The sequence below is a fragment of the Tenrec ecaudatus genome, chromosome 1 (assembly GCF_050624435.1).
Source record: "Tenrec ecaudatus isolate mTenEca1 chromosome 1, mTenEca1.hap1, whole genome shotgun sequence".
Lineage (NCBI taxonomy): Eukaryota > Metazoa > Chordata > Mammalia > Afrosoricida > Tenrecidae > Tenrec > Tenrec ecaudatus.
In genome coordinates, this window is record NC_134530.1 from 86145668 (window position 1) to 86159471 (window position 13804).

At 43.1% G+C, this 13804-nt stretch overlaps 1 pseudogene; it reads right to left on the reverse strand.

The window, feature by feature from the left end:
- Window positions 1-1062: 1062 nt before the first annotated feature.
- On the reverse strand, window positions 1063-2551 carry LOC142429215 (T-complex protein 11-like protein 1 pseudogene; annotated as a pseudogene).
- Window positions 2552-13804: the final 11253 nt, after the last annotated feature.

A 13804-nucleotide genomic window follows, 5' to 3' on the forward strand; every position in this document is an offset into this window, starting at 1 on the left:
TGTGCATTGGAATTGAGTCCATGCTGCCTAATAACCACAAACTTAATAGGGGTAGATCTTTACTTCTTTTCTCCTTTTGAATAGCAGGTGGGTTTTAGCTGCTGCCCTTCGGGGTAACACTTAACTCTCCTATTATCAGCGTTGCCTAAGATAAACTATAGGAAAAGTGTATCTACCTTCACTGAGCAAACAGAATTTAAACTATAGGGAAAGTTTATACATTTAGCAGACAGAAACTGGCAGTGGGTGTGTGATTGGTTCTTCGGTTTCTTCTCTGGGACCAGAGCCTGACCTTGAAATTTTAGGCAGCTTGGATGGAATGCTGACATATTAGATAGCTCTTACCTGCTCCCTTCCCCTAGGCGACAAAGGCAGTTCCCTTAAATTTTCAGCCCCCAACATGGACCATATGTTAGCCCAAATACACCACCGAAAGAGAATCCAAGAGACTTTCAACATCTTTCTGATGACAAACTTCTATAGCTTATCACATCTCCAACAGCCATTGAAAGTGTTCTCTGTTTCCTTTTCTTTGGCACCAGACAGTATTTCGTTTCCTGCTCCTCTGTGATCGAGCTGTGTCTTGTGACCAGTTCTGTCTGCTTGGCTGTGAAACACGAAGCGTGTCATTTCCGAACCCAGTCTGTGATTGTGGTTCAGGACTCCCCCAAGCTTTCTTTACTCGTACACAATTAGCAGCGTTCCAGTCTGCTTCCAGATGAGAAGGCTCAGAGCAAAGCCACCAACCAACTAACAATGAACCTGTATCATGAATGAAAAGCAAACTTTTTGGGGGGGGGACTGAAAACAAGAGATTTTGAGGTTGTTTCTGTCTTCAACATAATCTATACTAGTCTAAACATTACCGCTCATAAAATGCTGACTATGTTGAGACTAGTTTGCCATGATCAGAAAAAGGGTCTTAGTATTGCTTGAGGCCAGGGTTTCCCCAAAGCAGGTTTATCAGTTAGAATGGTGATTACCTGTAAGTAGCAGCACCCCGTTTGATAGTGACATGTGAGGAGATGCCCAAACGTATTGCTATAAATTCATGGAAACCTTTTATGAAACAAAAATATAATCATTTGGAGGTATTGTTTCTTTTCTCTTTTTTGTCCTGGAGAATTGTCCCTGCATATTAAGGATCATGTCATAGTAGGGACAGAAGACCATCTTGTTGTAATTGACCAGCCACACGAATTTAATTGCAACTCTGTCCAGCTCTTTTTAAACCAGGCCCAGTCCACCAGGAATTGTGGGAAATGGTTTCTGGTGACTGGAGGCAAGGTAAGTTTCTAAGAAGGTCAGGATTTGGGAATCTATGATCCTGCAAAGAGGGTTGTCGGGACTGCCCATGGCCTGGATCTGGCCCCTGAGCAAGGTCCCCTTGTCCATGGTGAAGGGAGCGAGCTGCACTGGGACAGGCCTCTGCTCATCACCACGCAGAGTCTCTCCCCAATGGCAGCTAGGGCATTTTTTGGGTGAAAGGAGGGTGAATGCACATCGACATGCAGAATCTTGATGCTCATCTTGAATTTCTCAGCAGTATCGGCCTGGCTGAACATGCCGGGGTGGGCCCTGCTGAACAGAACCAGCAGCACAGCCTAGGATGGCGAGCTGCTCCGGCGGGCGCTGGTCCATCAGCACCGGTTCAGGAAGGGTCTTTGGAGGTGGTCCCATGTCAGAAGCTCCAGGGGCACATCATTCTGAACAGCGACAGGCCTCGGCCCAGGGGCTTCCCTGGGTCCAGCAGCCTCTTGACCAGGGGCAGGGAATGTTGGCACTTCTGCGGGCTTCTTCTCGCCACTCAGTGACCAAGTCCAAGTAATTGGACAGTTTCTCTAGAAGTTCTTGAAATGGGATTTGACTGGCTGTTGCATTTGGTGCGGCCGAATGCTGCTGTTGATGGCAAAGCTGGCCCCGTCCACTCTCATGAGTTGGAAAGGAGGCACTATTTCCTGCATGTCCTTTAATTTCTTCACGTCCTCATCTCGGGCAGGTACACACAGAGTCCCCATCATACCGACAATGAAGTCTGCCGGCTGCGAGATGGCGAGGGCCGTATTCTCTGCATCATGCTTGTTCAGGTCCAGATCCAAGACTGTGTGTATCTGCTCTCTCAGTCTAGTGTGGCCAGGCAGCAAGAAAGAAAGCGTGTCTCTGTAATCTCTCCAGCCCTTTGATGGCATGGGAATGTGTTAGAGGGTCGTCTCTTAACTGGGCACTCAAACAATCCCCCAAAGCTTGTGTACAATGTCTCTCCATCTCTTTTCCAAGCTGCCTTCTGGGAGCCCCCCTGGTTTAATCTGGAAGTTTCCATTTACTGGTCTCATGGGCCAGAGCCATGTTTGCAACTCCTTTTGCTGTTTCCAAGAGTTCTTCGACTGTCACAAATTGAGGGGGCCTAGAGTGAGGTCGGGGCACTCTTTGGGGGCTAAGCAAGCCCACCTGCATTCTTCTCTGCAAAGCTTCACTGGAAACTTCCACCTTGCTCAGAATCAGCTGATTTTCTTGCTTCATTTATGTTAGACTTGTCAAGGTTTCCAGTCATCCTCAATTTAAGCTTATATTCACTTTCCTTAAAGGTAACCAAGGGATCAGAAGAAATGTCAACTTCTGGCAAAAGAAATGTCTGACTTCTGACATGAGAAATGACAATTCTCTTCTGCCCCTCCATGGTCTTTCTCCTTCTTGCAGCTCCGCCTTGACAGAGCGGAAGAGCTTCAGCGATGTGCAGAAGACAGGGCTGTTCAGCCTCTGTGTCCCCAAGGCTGTCCACCCCTGAAGCTACTGTTTCTTTACATATTCTCCAACTAGGTCTATAGACTTCTGAAGGATAGATTTCCATTTCTGTAACCACCCCACCACCACCACCAAAAAAAAACCTTCATTATTATGTTCAATCATCGTCTTGTGTCCTTGAAGAAAATCTATCAAGATCAGGCCTTTACAATTCTCAAAACAGTCACTAACCTCCGAGCTGATTTCTCTGATTTGAACGGAACTGGTCCAGCAGGTCCCTCAGAAGCCACTGTTTAAGACACCCTGATGAGACTGGACAGTGTATTCCTGGGTTTCAGATTGCTACCACTTTTAGAGGACTTTTAAAACATCCAGGGCACAGTAGAGGCTAAAGTACAACTCCCTGCCATCCAGACAATTCTGACAGAGCAGAGCTTCTCCCTGGGTTTCCAAAACTGCATATCTATGGGGACAGAAACCCATTTCCCCGGCACACCTGGTGGGTGCCAGTTGTTAACCTTGCAGTTAGCCGCCAAATGAGCAACCCACAGTGCCACAAGGGCACCTTCTCTCCGTGCCAGCTACCCATTTATGTCTTACCCGCCAGCAGCTGCCTCCCAGTTATGCCACTGAACCAATGTCTGGCAAATGAGAACGGGATTGCGAAGGTTGGATCAGAGAATGCACGATGCATTCCTTAGGACTGGGCATATGCTGTGCCAATGGACTCATCGCGATGCGGTGAAAGGATAAGCCATTGTCTGGGCACCCAACAATGTCCTCCAGGATAATAGGATACCACTGAGTTACATAGGTTTTGTTACTGCAGAATACCTTAGGACATTATTTCCATATACTTAAGTACATTGTGAATCTCCTGGAGAGTGAGAAGGTATGAAGCATTTCCCAAACTTAATCCATTAGAGAAGATTTTGTTCAGCATATTTTGGTAGGTTCTAAGGACCACCGCTTGTATCACTTACTCATTCACTGCCATGGAGTTGACTCCAAGCCATTGAGATCCTATAAGATGGTGTAGGATTGTGATGAGTTATATGAGCCCCAATAAAATGATTTTTAAAAAAAACCAGCATAGGGCAGTAGAACTGACCCCTTTGGGTTTCTGAGGCAGAAACCTTTACAAGAGGGGAGGGGAAAGTCTCATCTTCATAGCTGGTGAGTTCTACTGCCGGCATAGTAGTTAACGGCTCAGCTTCTAACCCACTATGCACCAGCGCTCACAGGGCTGAACTCCCCCAGGCTAAGTTCAATCGAAGAGTCCAAGGCTGGAGAAAGGAAAGAAGAGAAACAGGAGCTTAGCACACTCCTTTGTAAGTTATTTGCTGACAAGCTCCTTTCAAGGTTGTTTTGCAGGAAAGTAACTACTGGGACCAGCCTGGACTGGATCTTTTGACTCCTGGCCTGCTGGTGCTTGTACAGTTGGACCAGCTATCCCCTGAAGACAGCCTTAGGAATGAATACCCTTTGAGAGAACTCCCCACCAAGCATGCTCAGGCACTGTGCTTTTAACATGGAACACATGTCTTCCCAAACACAAAAACACTGCTCACTCACTGTGCTATCACACAAACAAAATGATTTTTTACTACTTACTACCTCAATTATTATCTTAAAAACAGACGTTGCTAATGATCTCTAAACTAGTATTAAAAAGCCCTCAAATAAGACATTTGTTTAGAAATACCATGTTAGAAGTCTTTCCATTAAATCAAAATATATTTTGAACTACATTAAATTGTAGCTCTGGCAGCATTATCGCTATTGTTGTTAGACACCATCGAGTCAGCTCCAACCCATAGTGACCCTTTGTACAACAGAACAAAGCACTGCGCAGGCCTGTGCCTTCCTCACATTGTTCCCATGCACGAGCATATTGATGCAGTCACTGTGTCATACTATTAATGGAATAAAAATCCAATGCCATTGAGTCTACTCCGACTCATGATGCCACTATTCAGGGATTCTGGGACTGCAGATCTTTAGAATGGTGGACAGCCTCATCTTTCTCCTGAGGATGAACTGGTAGGTTTGAACTGATAACCCAATGCTTATTGGAGACTGTCCCTATGCTCCAACTCACTGCCTTGAAGTCAATTCTGACTCAGGACAACCCTATAGCACAGAGAAAATAGAACTGCCTCTTTGGGATTCCAAGGCTGTAAATCTTTATGGGAGAAGACAAGTTCATCTTTCTCCAGCAGAGTGGCTGGCGGATTTGAACTGCTGAACTAATACCATCCTGCATTTCTTTGTGATCTTTTCAAATTTATGATTTCCATTCATTCTAGTGACTCAGTCATCTTCTCTGATGCATTTCAGGTCAGAAACTAGATAGTGACACACAATAGACTGAAAACATCTCTACCGTCTCCCTTATCATCCCTCCTGTCTCATACCAACCCTAAGCCATGCATGCATTCAACACAGACAACCTTAAATTATGAAGGGATCTTTAGCTAAAGAAGTAAACATTTATTTAATTGAACTAAGCAAATGCAAAAGTATATTTTTTTAAACACATGGAGTATCTAAAACAAAACTATTGAGTTGATTCAAAGTTATGCTAATTTATATTTCAATGTTGTAGAGAAATTTCAATAATATCCTTTTGACAATAGACTTGAATATTTTTAGTTTATTATAATTCAATGATTTAGAAAGAAGAGTAAGCATGTGTTGAAAGGTAAAAAGAAGTTTCAAAAAAACCATCCACATGATTGAGTTCATGTTAACAACAAACATGTTTTCATTTTTTCTGTAAGTACACACTTTCTCCTTTTCCTTCTTTGACATTTACATAGTAATATTATGGAAGCATAATTTCTATAACATATGTCTTAGCTTTTCTACACTGGAGCTGGAGAAAATGGTGTGCTTACATGTATTCAAGCATATGTTTCAATCCTATGTTTCCCACAACAAACATCCTGCTATTTATATTGGGAATATGTACTTAGCCTTGATATCATCTGCTCTTTTTTAGTATAGGGATTTACAAGGAGATTACTGGAGCAAATCAGATTCCAGGAAGTAAGGAGAGTATTGACTTTATTACAAAGGCGATTAAGTTAGCAAGGAAGTGGTTTAAAGAAGCAAAAACATTTATAATTATAATTTTTGACTGAAATCACAATGCACTGTACTTATAAATCCTTCTTTATTATTTCATGCTCCCTATAATTCTTCTACACATATAAAAAATTTTAACTCGGTGTCCTAACAATGATTGTGTCTAATGCCATAACCTAGTCACAAATCCCATTTATAAGAGCGACAGTCCATGGACTAATAAGAAAAATGCTAAGAACTCTTTCCCCTTAACCTTCTCAACCATCTTGAGTGGTCAGTACTATTAACATATCTATTTCACAAGTTGAAATAGACTCAACAGTGAACAACAACAGAAATAGCAATTTTGTACATGTAGGTGAGGAAAATGAAGCACAGCAAGGTTAAGTAACTTGTCCAAGACTACCCAAGAGCCACAGCTTAACTTTTGAACTTCTGTTTTTGTTCATTGCCAGAAAGTTGTCCCCAATCATAGTGCCACTATGTAAAGCAGAATGAATACCAGTGGCATCGTTGCCAGGATAGTAACACAGAAGCCACCACAGACTGAGAAGTAGGTTGTGGCCTGAACCATTCATTACCATACACTTAATAAGATCAACAATAAAGATAACCACATTTTAGTAGTGCAACCTATGTGCCAGGACCTTGACCTCACTTCTTCCTAACTCTAAATATGCATGTTCTATTGATGAAGGAAATGAAGCTCAGGGAGATCAAATAACTGAAGGTCACAGGCAGATAAAGGGCACTAAACTGCCCCCTGCAAGAACAACAACACACCTGTGGCTCAGTTGTGGTTAACCAGGCAAAACCAGTTGCCATGAAGCTGACCCTGACTCACAGTCCCAGAAGACAGACAATGGCCCATTTGAACTTCCTGGTGATGGTATCTCATGACCCAGAGAGGTGATAAAAGCAGACCTCAGGAAGAACATTTTGAAACAAAAAGAATGGATGAAAGTGCTATTACAAATATAGGCCTTCTTGATCCTTTGAACTCGCTTGACCCTTGAACTACCATGGAACTCACCAGTAAAGGGGCTGTGAAAGGTTGTTGTTAGAGGACAGTTAGCAAGTGTTTTCTACAAAAGACCAGATGGCAAATATATTTAACTTTGTCAGCCAGTATAGTCTCTGTCAGAACGATTCAACTGTCGCATAAAATCATGGCTATGTTCCAATAAAGCTTTATTTACAAAAGTGGATGGAGGGCCAGGTCTGGCCTGTGGGCCTTAGTGTGCAAGCTTTTCTCCACCACCCAGTGTTGGGGGTTTATACCAAGAGCAGGGCAGCAGTGAAGCACTATATTATAACTTTTGGAACATTAGATATGAATCAGACACTTTAGCAGCACCACTTTAGAAAGTATCATTTTTCATAAATTCCCATAGAATGTATAAATGATTGCAGAAAGAAACTCTAACAAACCTTGCATTTATAATCAATTTATACATAATAGTTATACCCCATACAGAAGATAGATATGTGAATTTGATGGACCCAAGCTTTCCTTTAGTTCATCATCAAATTTCTATATATTTTTTGCTTTTTCTGTAAGGTGAATCATTTTCCAAGCAATGTGAGCTTGATGGGGTAGCATCATTAAGTGATTTATTTTTTCTCCAATCATTGTCCTCAAATTTGTGAAATCAAATTTCTTTTTTCTCAATAGGTAGTCAATCCTATCTGTTAATTTCTCATTAATAAGAGTACAGTTCAGATTCAATAAATTTCAGTTTGGCAACCTAACCACAAGAGAATAATTATTTTGGCCTTGAAAACTATTTTTTCCATATACAATATACGAAGGACACAAATAGTTATTTCATTCAGAGTCTAATGTTTAAGATTTATATAAGTGTTTTGGAAAAATAGGTTTATATATTGTATAAGGCAAATATATAAATTTTGTAAATGTCATTAGAAAAAAGAAATGTTCACATGAAAGAAAAGAGACACACATATACAATAACAGAAGCTCAACATCTATAATCTTTCATTTGAATAGCAAATATCAGTATACACTTATGAGTTATATATATTTTTTAAAATGCTAACTTTTTCCACTAAAATACATAAAAACATTAACAACTGAGTCCTTAACATTTTGTAACCTACAAGCTTCTCTAGTAAACTCATAATTATGGGTGTTTTCTGTGAGTTCTGTGTGGTCATTGAAATAAATTAGTGAACCCAGCAGAGGAGTGTCATGGGAGGGATTTTGACATCTAAGGTGGAGGCATGTGTGACCTCTGCCTTATGTCAATTATCCTTGGGGTGGGTTGGATTCCACCTCTCCCTACTGAGCCCCACAACCTTTCCTCAATAAGAATAAGAGATGTACTTGATTAGTCTGAGATACCTTGTAATGCCAGAGAGCAAGAAAGGTATCACACTCATGGTCATATTTAAGTAACACATGATTCAAAAGACGGACAGTGATGAAGACAGGAGAATTGATGCTTTTGAGGTGTTGACAAGGAAGATTGAAGATATTATGGACTATCATTGCCAGAAGAATGAACAAATCAGTCTAATAAGACCACAAAAGTAATGCTCCTTAGAGAGGAGAGTGATAAGACTTCAACTCGCATATTCGGGACCCTTCCTCTGGATTCTAGGAAAGGGCACAGGTTTGGTAGTGTCAAGCAAAGTGAGAGAACTCTTCAAGGAGGCAGATCGACATAATGGCTGCAACCGTGGACTCCAATATACCAAAGATTATGCAGACAGGGAGGACTGGGCAAACAAATCAACAAATCACATATATAATGTGTATTAGAGAGAGAGAGAGAGTCAGACTGTGAGAGAGATTATAACAATTGTCTTTATTATCAAAAACATAAGCATGCATGATTGGTCTCTAAATATAGACATGAATCAATTTTTACTCATAATGGCCTGGTCAGAGTGTTCTTCTGAAATAGATTTGGGCAATCCTCTTTTTCTGAATGTGGGGTGACAATGCACTGCAAATCCCTCTACTATGAATGAATACCGTTGTCCAGGGTGGAGAATAAAACGGAGTCTCCTTACACTGAAGGTCATAAGAATTTCTATCTAAGGTCAGATCCATGATTTCTCTAAGATAGCACTTTCAACTCCGGTTTCATCAGGTGAGCTTTTGCAGAATGCCTAAGCTTAGACTCTCCATCCAGAGATTTTTACGGAATTGTTCGGGTTTGCGGGCTGGTACATTTCCAGACAATCAGAAAAGCAGCTTTCCTTAAGAACCATTGCGCCCTGACTTCGACTGTACAACCCAAACCCAGAAAACCCAGTTTCGTGGCCGTCTGCTACGTTTCGGAGTAGAGCTGTGCTTCCCAGGAATTTCGAGGCTGTGATCTTTTGGCGGCAGATCACCAGGCCTTTCTGCTAAGGCACCTTTGAATGCATTCAAACCACCAACCTTTCTATGAGTCCTTAATCCTTTGTACCCCTCAGGGACTTCAACTGTGACCCCCCAACATGGGGCACTGTGAAAGAAAAGGGAGAGGGACTCACAGAGCCGAGCCTATTCTTCAGGGAATATGCCTAACTCACTACCTCGCTAACACTCACAACCCAGCCAGGCCAGAAACATTACTCAGCTAATCCACGGAAACTGCTAGGAGGGGATACTACTTTTCAATTTAATTTATCCTGCAGACCTAGTTCAATTGTTAATTCTTTATCGTTTCATGGCCCATCCTCCTCTCTTCAGCTCCAACTCAGTACTGGTAAACTGGTCTATGTCCTAAACCTTCATTCCTAAGAGGTAGGAGATGATGGAAACCATTCGGAGCGAGACACAACGCAGGGCTAACCTACATCTAACTCTGCTTTGATGGGAGGTCAGATAATGTCTTATTGCGGCTGCTACTTCTTGACCCTGTGCAGTGTGAGGTGCACAAAGGAAGCAGGGTTTGGCCTAAGAGACTATTTTTATTTTGAGAGTAGAAAAAAGCTCTTATTAGAAAGTGACAACAAAGGGAACTTGGCAACCTTGAGGTCTGCTAACCATGATTCCCAAGAGCGCTTAGAGAATAGATGTTTAATGCATTTTGTTTTTTACAAGTCAAAGTCTAGGAATCCCAAGTTTTCCTTGTTTTAACTTTTTTCTTGTGGACTTGCTGAAGGGTTAACAAGTAGATCATCCATTTTACTTTCAGCAACTCATCAGACCTACCAAGACTGTGCTGTTTCCAGCATTGTTTGCCCATTTTTCTTTATGTACTGTTTATTCTCAGCTGCCCTGTAAAAGGTAGCTAGCCAGAATACTCCTACTGCCAGAAGCCTGTGTGTTCCCCAGCTTGTAAGAGGGATATGCTTATTCTTATTTCTATAGATGAATAAAGTAAAACACAAAGAAGTTAAGCCATCATTTACAGGACCAATAAATAGTGATCTCTCTCTCTCTCTTTCATACACACACACCACTGCCATCTAATCAATGCTGACTCGTAGGACTGGGTAAAAACTGCCTCTTTGGGTTGTTGAGACTGTAGCTTTTACAGGGGCAGAAAAACCCAGGTTTATCCTCGTGGTTTCAAACTGTGAACCTGGTGGCTCGCAACCCACTGGGTAATAACCACTACGCCACCAGAGCTCATTCCAAACTAGCTCTATAGAAATATGAGTCATCCTGTTTGCTATTTCACCCTTTACATTCATTTTCTTCCTGATTCTTAGCTAAACACTAGCTACTAGGTAATAAGTCTAGGTTAAATGCATAGCCCTGCTTAGGAACCACCTGTGGCGTCAAACAGTTTCAATATTCGTCATCAAAGAGGCGTTTCTGGGGATAGGAACAATGCCAGGTTTGTTTCTGCAGGCAAAGAAAACAATGCACAGGCGCTTGTGCCTTACTTGCTAAATTTCCTAGGAATACTGCTGTTGCAGAATCATTGCTTAAGTACTGTCAGTTTAAGATCAAGTACGCTTTTTACGTGCAGTGAGCAACATTGGATAGCCACCGTTTTGTTTGAAAAAAAGCAGTTGGCGTCAACTGGATTCTTGACAATGCCGGAAGTAAACATAAAGACGTACCGCAGAGGTGTGGGTGGCGGATTGGTGGAAGGAGATCGCCTGGCCTTGCTTTCAAGGGTGATAAGCATAAACTACGTTCAGCTCAACCGGCTCCAGGTGGTCGAAAGGAAGGACTAGCTCACTCGTTTTAAAACTGCTTTTGCAAATCCGGAGAGAGGAGAGGGAGAGGGAGAGGGAGAGGGAGAAGGAGAGGGAGAGGGAGAGGGAGAGGGAGAGGGAGAGGGAGAGGGAGAGGAGAGGGAGAGGAGAGAGAGAGGGAGAGGGAGAGGAGAGGGAGAGGAGAGGAAGAGGAGAGGGAGAGGAGAGGGAAAGGGAGAGGAGAGGGAGAGGGAGAGGGAGAGGAGAGGGAGAGGGAGAGGAGAGGGAGAGGAGAGTTGAGGAGAGGGCACATGTCAACTGTTCAGATCAAAGAAGGTGTGGAAGCCCGCCCCTCTGGAAACCAAACACTGCTGTCGCCCCCTGCTGCTGTCCCTCAGACAGACAGAGGGGCAAGGGAGAGGGAGAGGGAGAGTGAGAGGAGAGGGAGAGGAGAGGGAGAGGAGAGGGAGAGGGAGAGGAGAGGGAGAGGGAGAGGGAGAGGAGAGGGAGAGGAGAGGAGGGGGAGGGGGAGGGGGAGAGGGAGAGGGAGAGGAGAGGGAGAGGAGAGTTGAGGAGAGGGCACATGTCAACTGTTCAGATCAAAGAAGGTGTGGAAGCCCGCCCCTCTGGAAACCAAACACTGCTGTCGCCCCCTGCTGCTGTCCCTCAGACAGACAGAGGGGCATACACCTGATTGGAGTTGGAAGGAAACTAGATATTCCGTGAGCTATAATGTACCTTTATAATTAAATATTGTTACTATTATTATCGCCTTTAAAAAATTCACTTGGATCCCCCTTGCACTCTGAATTTAGGCTCTAATTGGGTTTTAACAGCTTCCTGGCTGAGCGTTTTGCGTCAGTTCCTCTTTCCTGTCATCTGGGGTGACTATTGTTGCCCACCTCACCCAGCTCCCACGCCGTCAGTCAGGGTCACAGAAGAGAACAGGAGAGCCCAGCTCAGCCTTGAGCGGGAAGATGGCAGCAGAGACCCTCATCACTGTCATGGAGCTGTGAGGAGCTGAAGGAGCCTTGTAGGCATGCCTGAAAACCGAACAAAAAACAGGATGCTAGTTCAAGGGCCCGGGGAGCAATGCGCGCCTGGGAGGGGGCCTGCTGCTGTCACAGGAATACCACGAATGGGAGACTTAAGAAATAGGCATTTATTTTCGCACAGTTTAGGCTACAAATCTGATTTCAGGGTGCCAGCTCTTGAGAAAGGTCTTCTATCTCTGTGAGCTTCTGCTGCTGAACATCTTCAGGTGGCTTGGCATCTTCAGGTGGCTTGGCAGCTCTTGGCTCCCATCTCTGCTTCTGCTCACTTGTTTAATCTCTTTTCTATCTCAAAAGAGATTGACTCAAAGTACACCCTACACTAACTCTGTCTAATTAGCATAAGAAAGACAACCAACCCATCATCAGTGGGATTACAGCCACAATCCCAGAGGTGCGGGTTTACAACATATATTTGGGGGCACATATTCTGGCTTCTCCTTCCCTCTTGCCTTCCAATCTTCTGCCACTGCCTCCTGCCTGTGGGGGGTATCGTGCCCTGCAAATACAAATCAGAGCAGGGCAGAGTGAAGATTGGATCTGAAAGTTATGTGCCCCAGCGTGAATCACCTCTCCTCTTTGTCAACCTTATAGGACCTAGTCAAAATATAGGACCTCCATAGATACTGCTGTCCTACTACTGACCCTTGCTTCATCCTCCACAATCGATCCTTCAACTTGGGTTGTCCTTTTAACAATACATTTATTGCTTTATGGGCCCATTCCACAGTAAACACATTACTCTAGTCCCTGATCCTCTTCTCCAAGAGCTCTTCCTGACTTTAATTGAATTTTCATTCACGCCTTGCAAAAAATATTGCATTATTCATTCATTCATTCAACAATGACATAATAAGTAAAAATTGTAACAATAATAATGGGCTTTGCATATTTTATACATATTACCTTTTCTCATTCTTTTTTTCCCAATTCATTTTATTGGGACATAACCCAGACATCAGACCATTCAAGAGTTCAGTTCCATCAAGCAGTGTTGCACAATCGCTATCACGATCATTTCAAAAGCATTTTTTCCCTCTTTTACTCCTTGATATCAACACCCAGTTACTCATTCCCTCCCCTGCTGTAACCTGCCCCACCCCACCCCTGCCAGGAACCCTTTTTATAGTTATTGTCTCAATAGATCCACCCAACCTGGGTTTCATACACCAAAGAAACCAGAAAGATACACAACAGAGTCAAGAACGCACCAATAATAACAACATACAGCAGAGATAAGCCCCAATCTGGAACAAAAACCAAACAAAAAACCCCAGAAAACCAGATCCACCACAAAGTGTATCAAAGGGAGATCAGAAGACAAGGCTTTAGCTATTCAAGCAGGATTTATCATTTTAATCTACTGTAATTGTCTCTCTAACACTCTTTCTCATAACCAGGTATTCACACCACTCATTTATGGTCAGAAGGAAATCCCGGGAGGCTTATTCCTTGTGTAGATCCTGCAAACGCATTTCAGGCTCCCACTGTCATGCATAACTTTCTGCAAACCAGAATTTCACAATTTAAGTTCTGATACCATTCACTCCTTCAGATTTGAATGACGCATTTTCCACTCTGTTTCACTGATGTTGGTTTGCTCGTTCCATGTGACCTTAGTTGACGGCTCACTTTGATGGCTGCTGTATGAGAATGAGTCTTTAAGACCCTGGTTGCTGTTCTTTCTGAGAGCTGGGCACCATCCAATTTCTTCACCCCTCTTTGGTATAGCATCCATCTCTTCCATATGTCCTTCATGCTGGCACGTGTGGAGCAGGGCCATGTTGTAAGCACTAATTTTTCTTAGATTG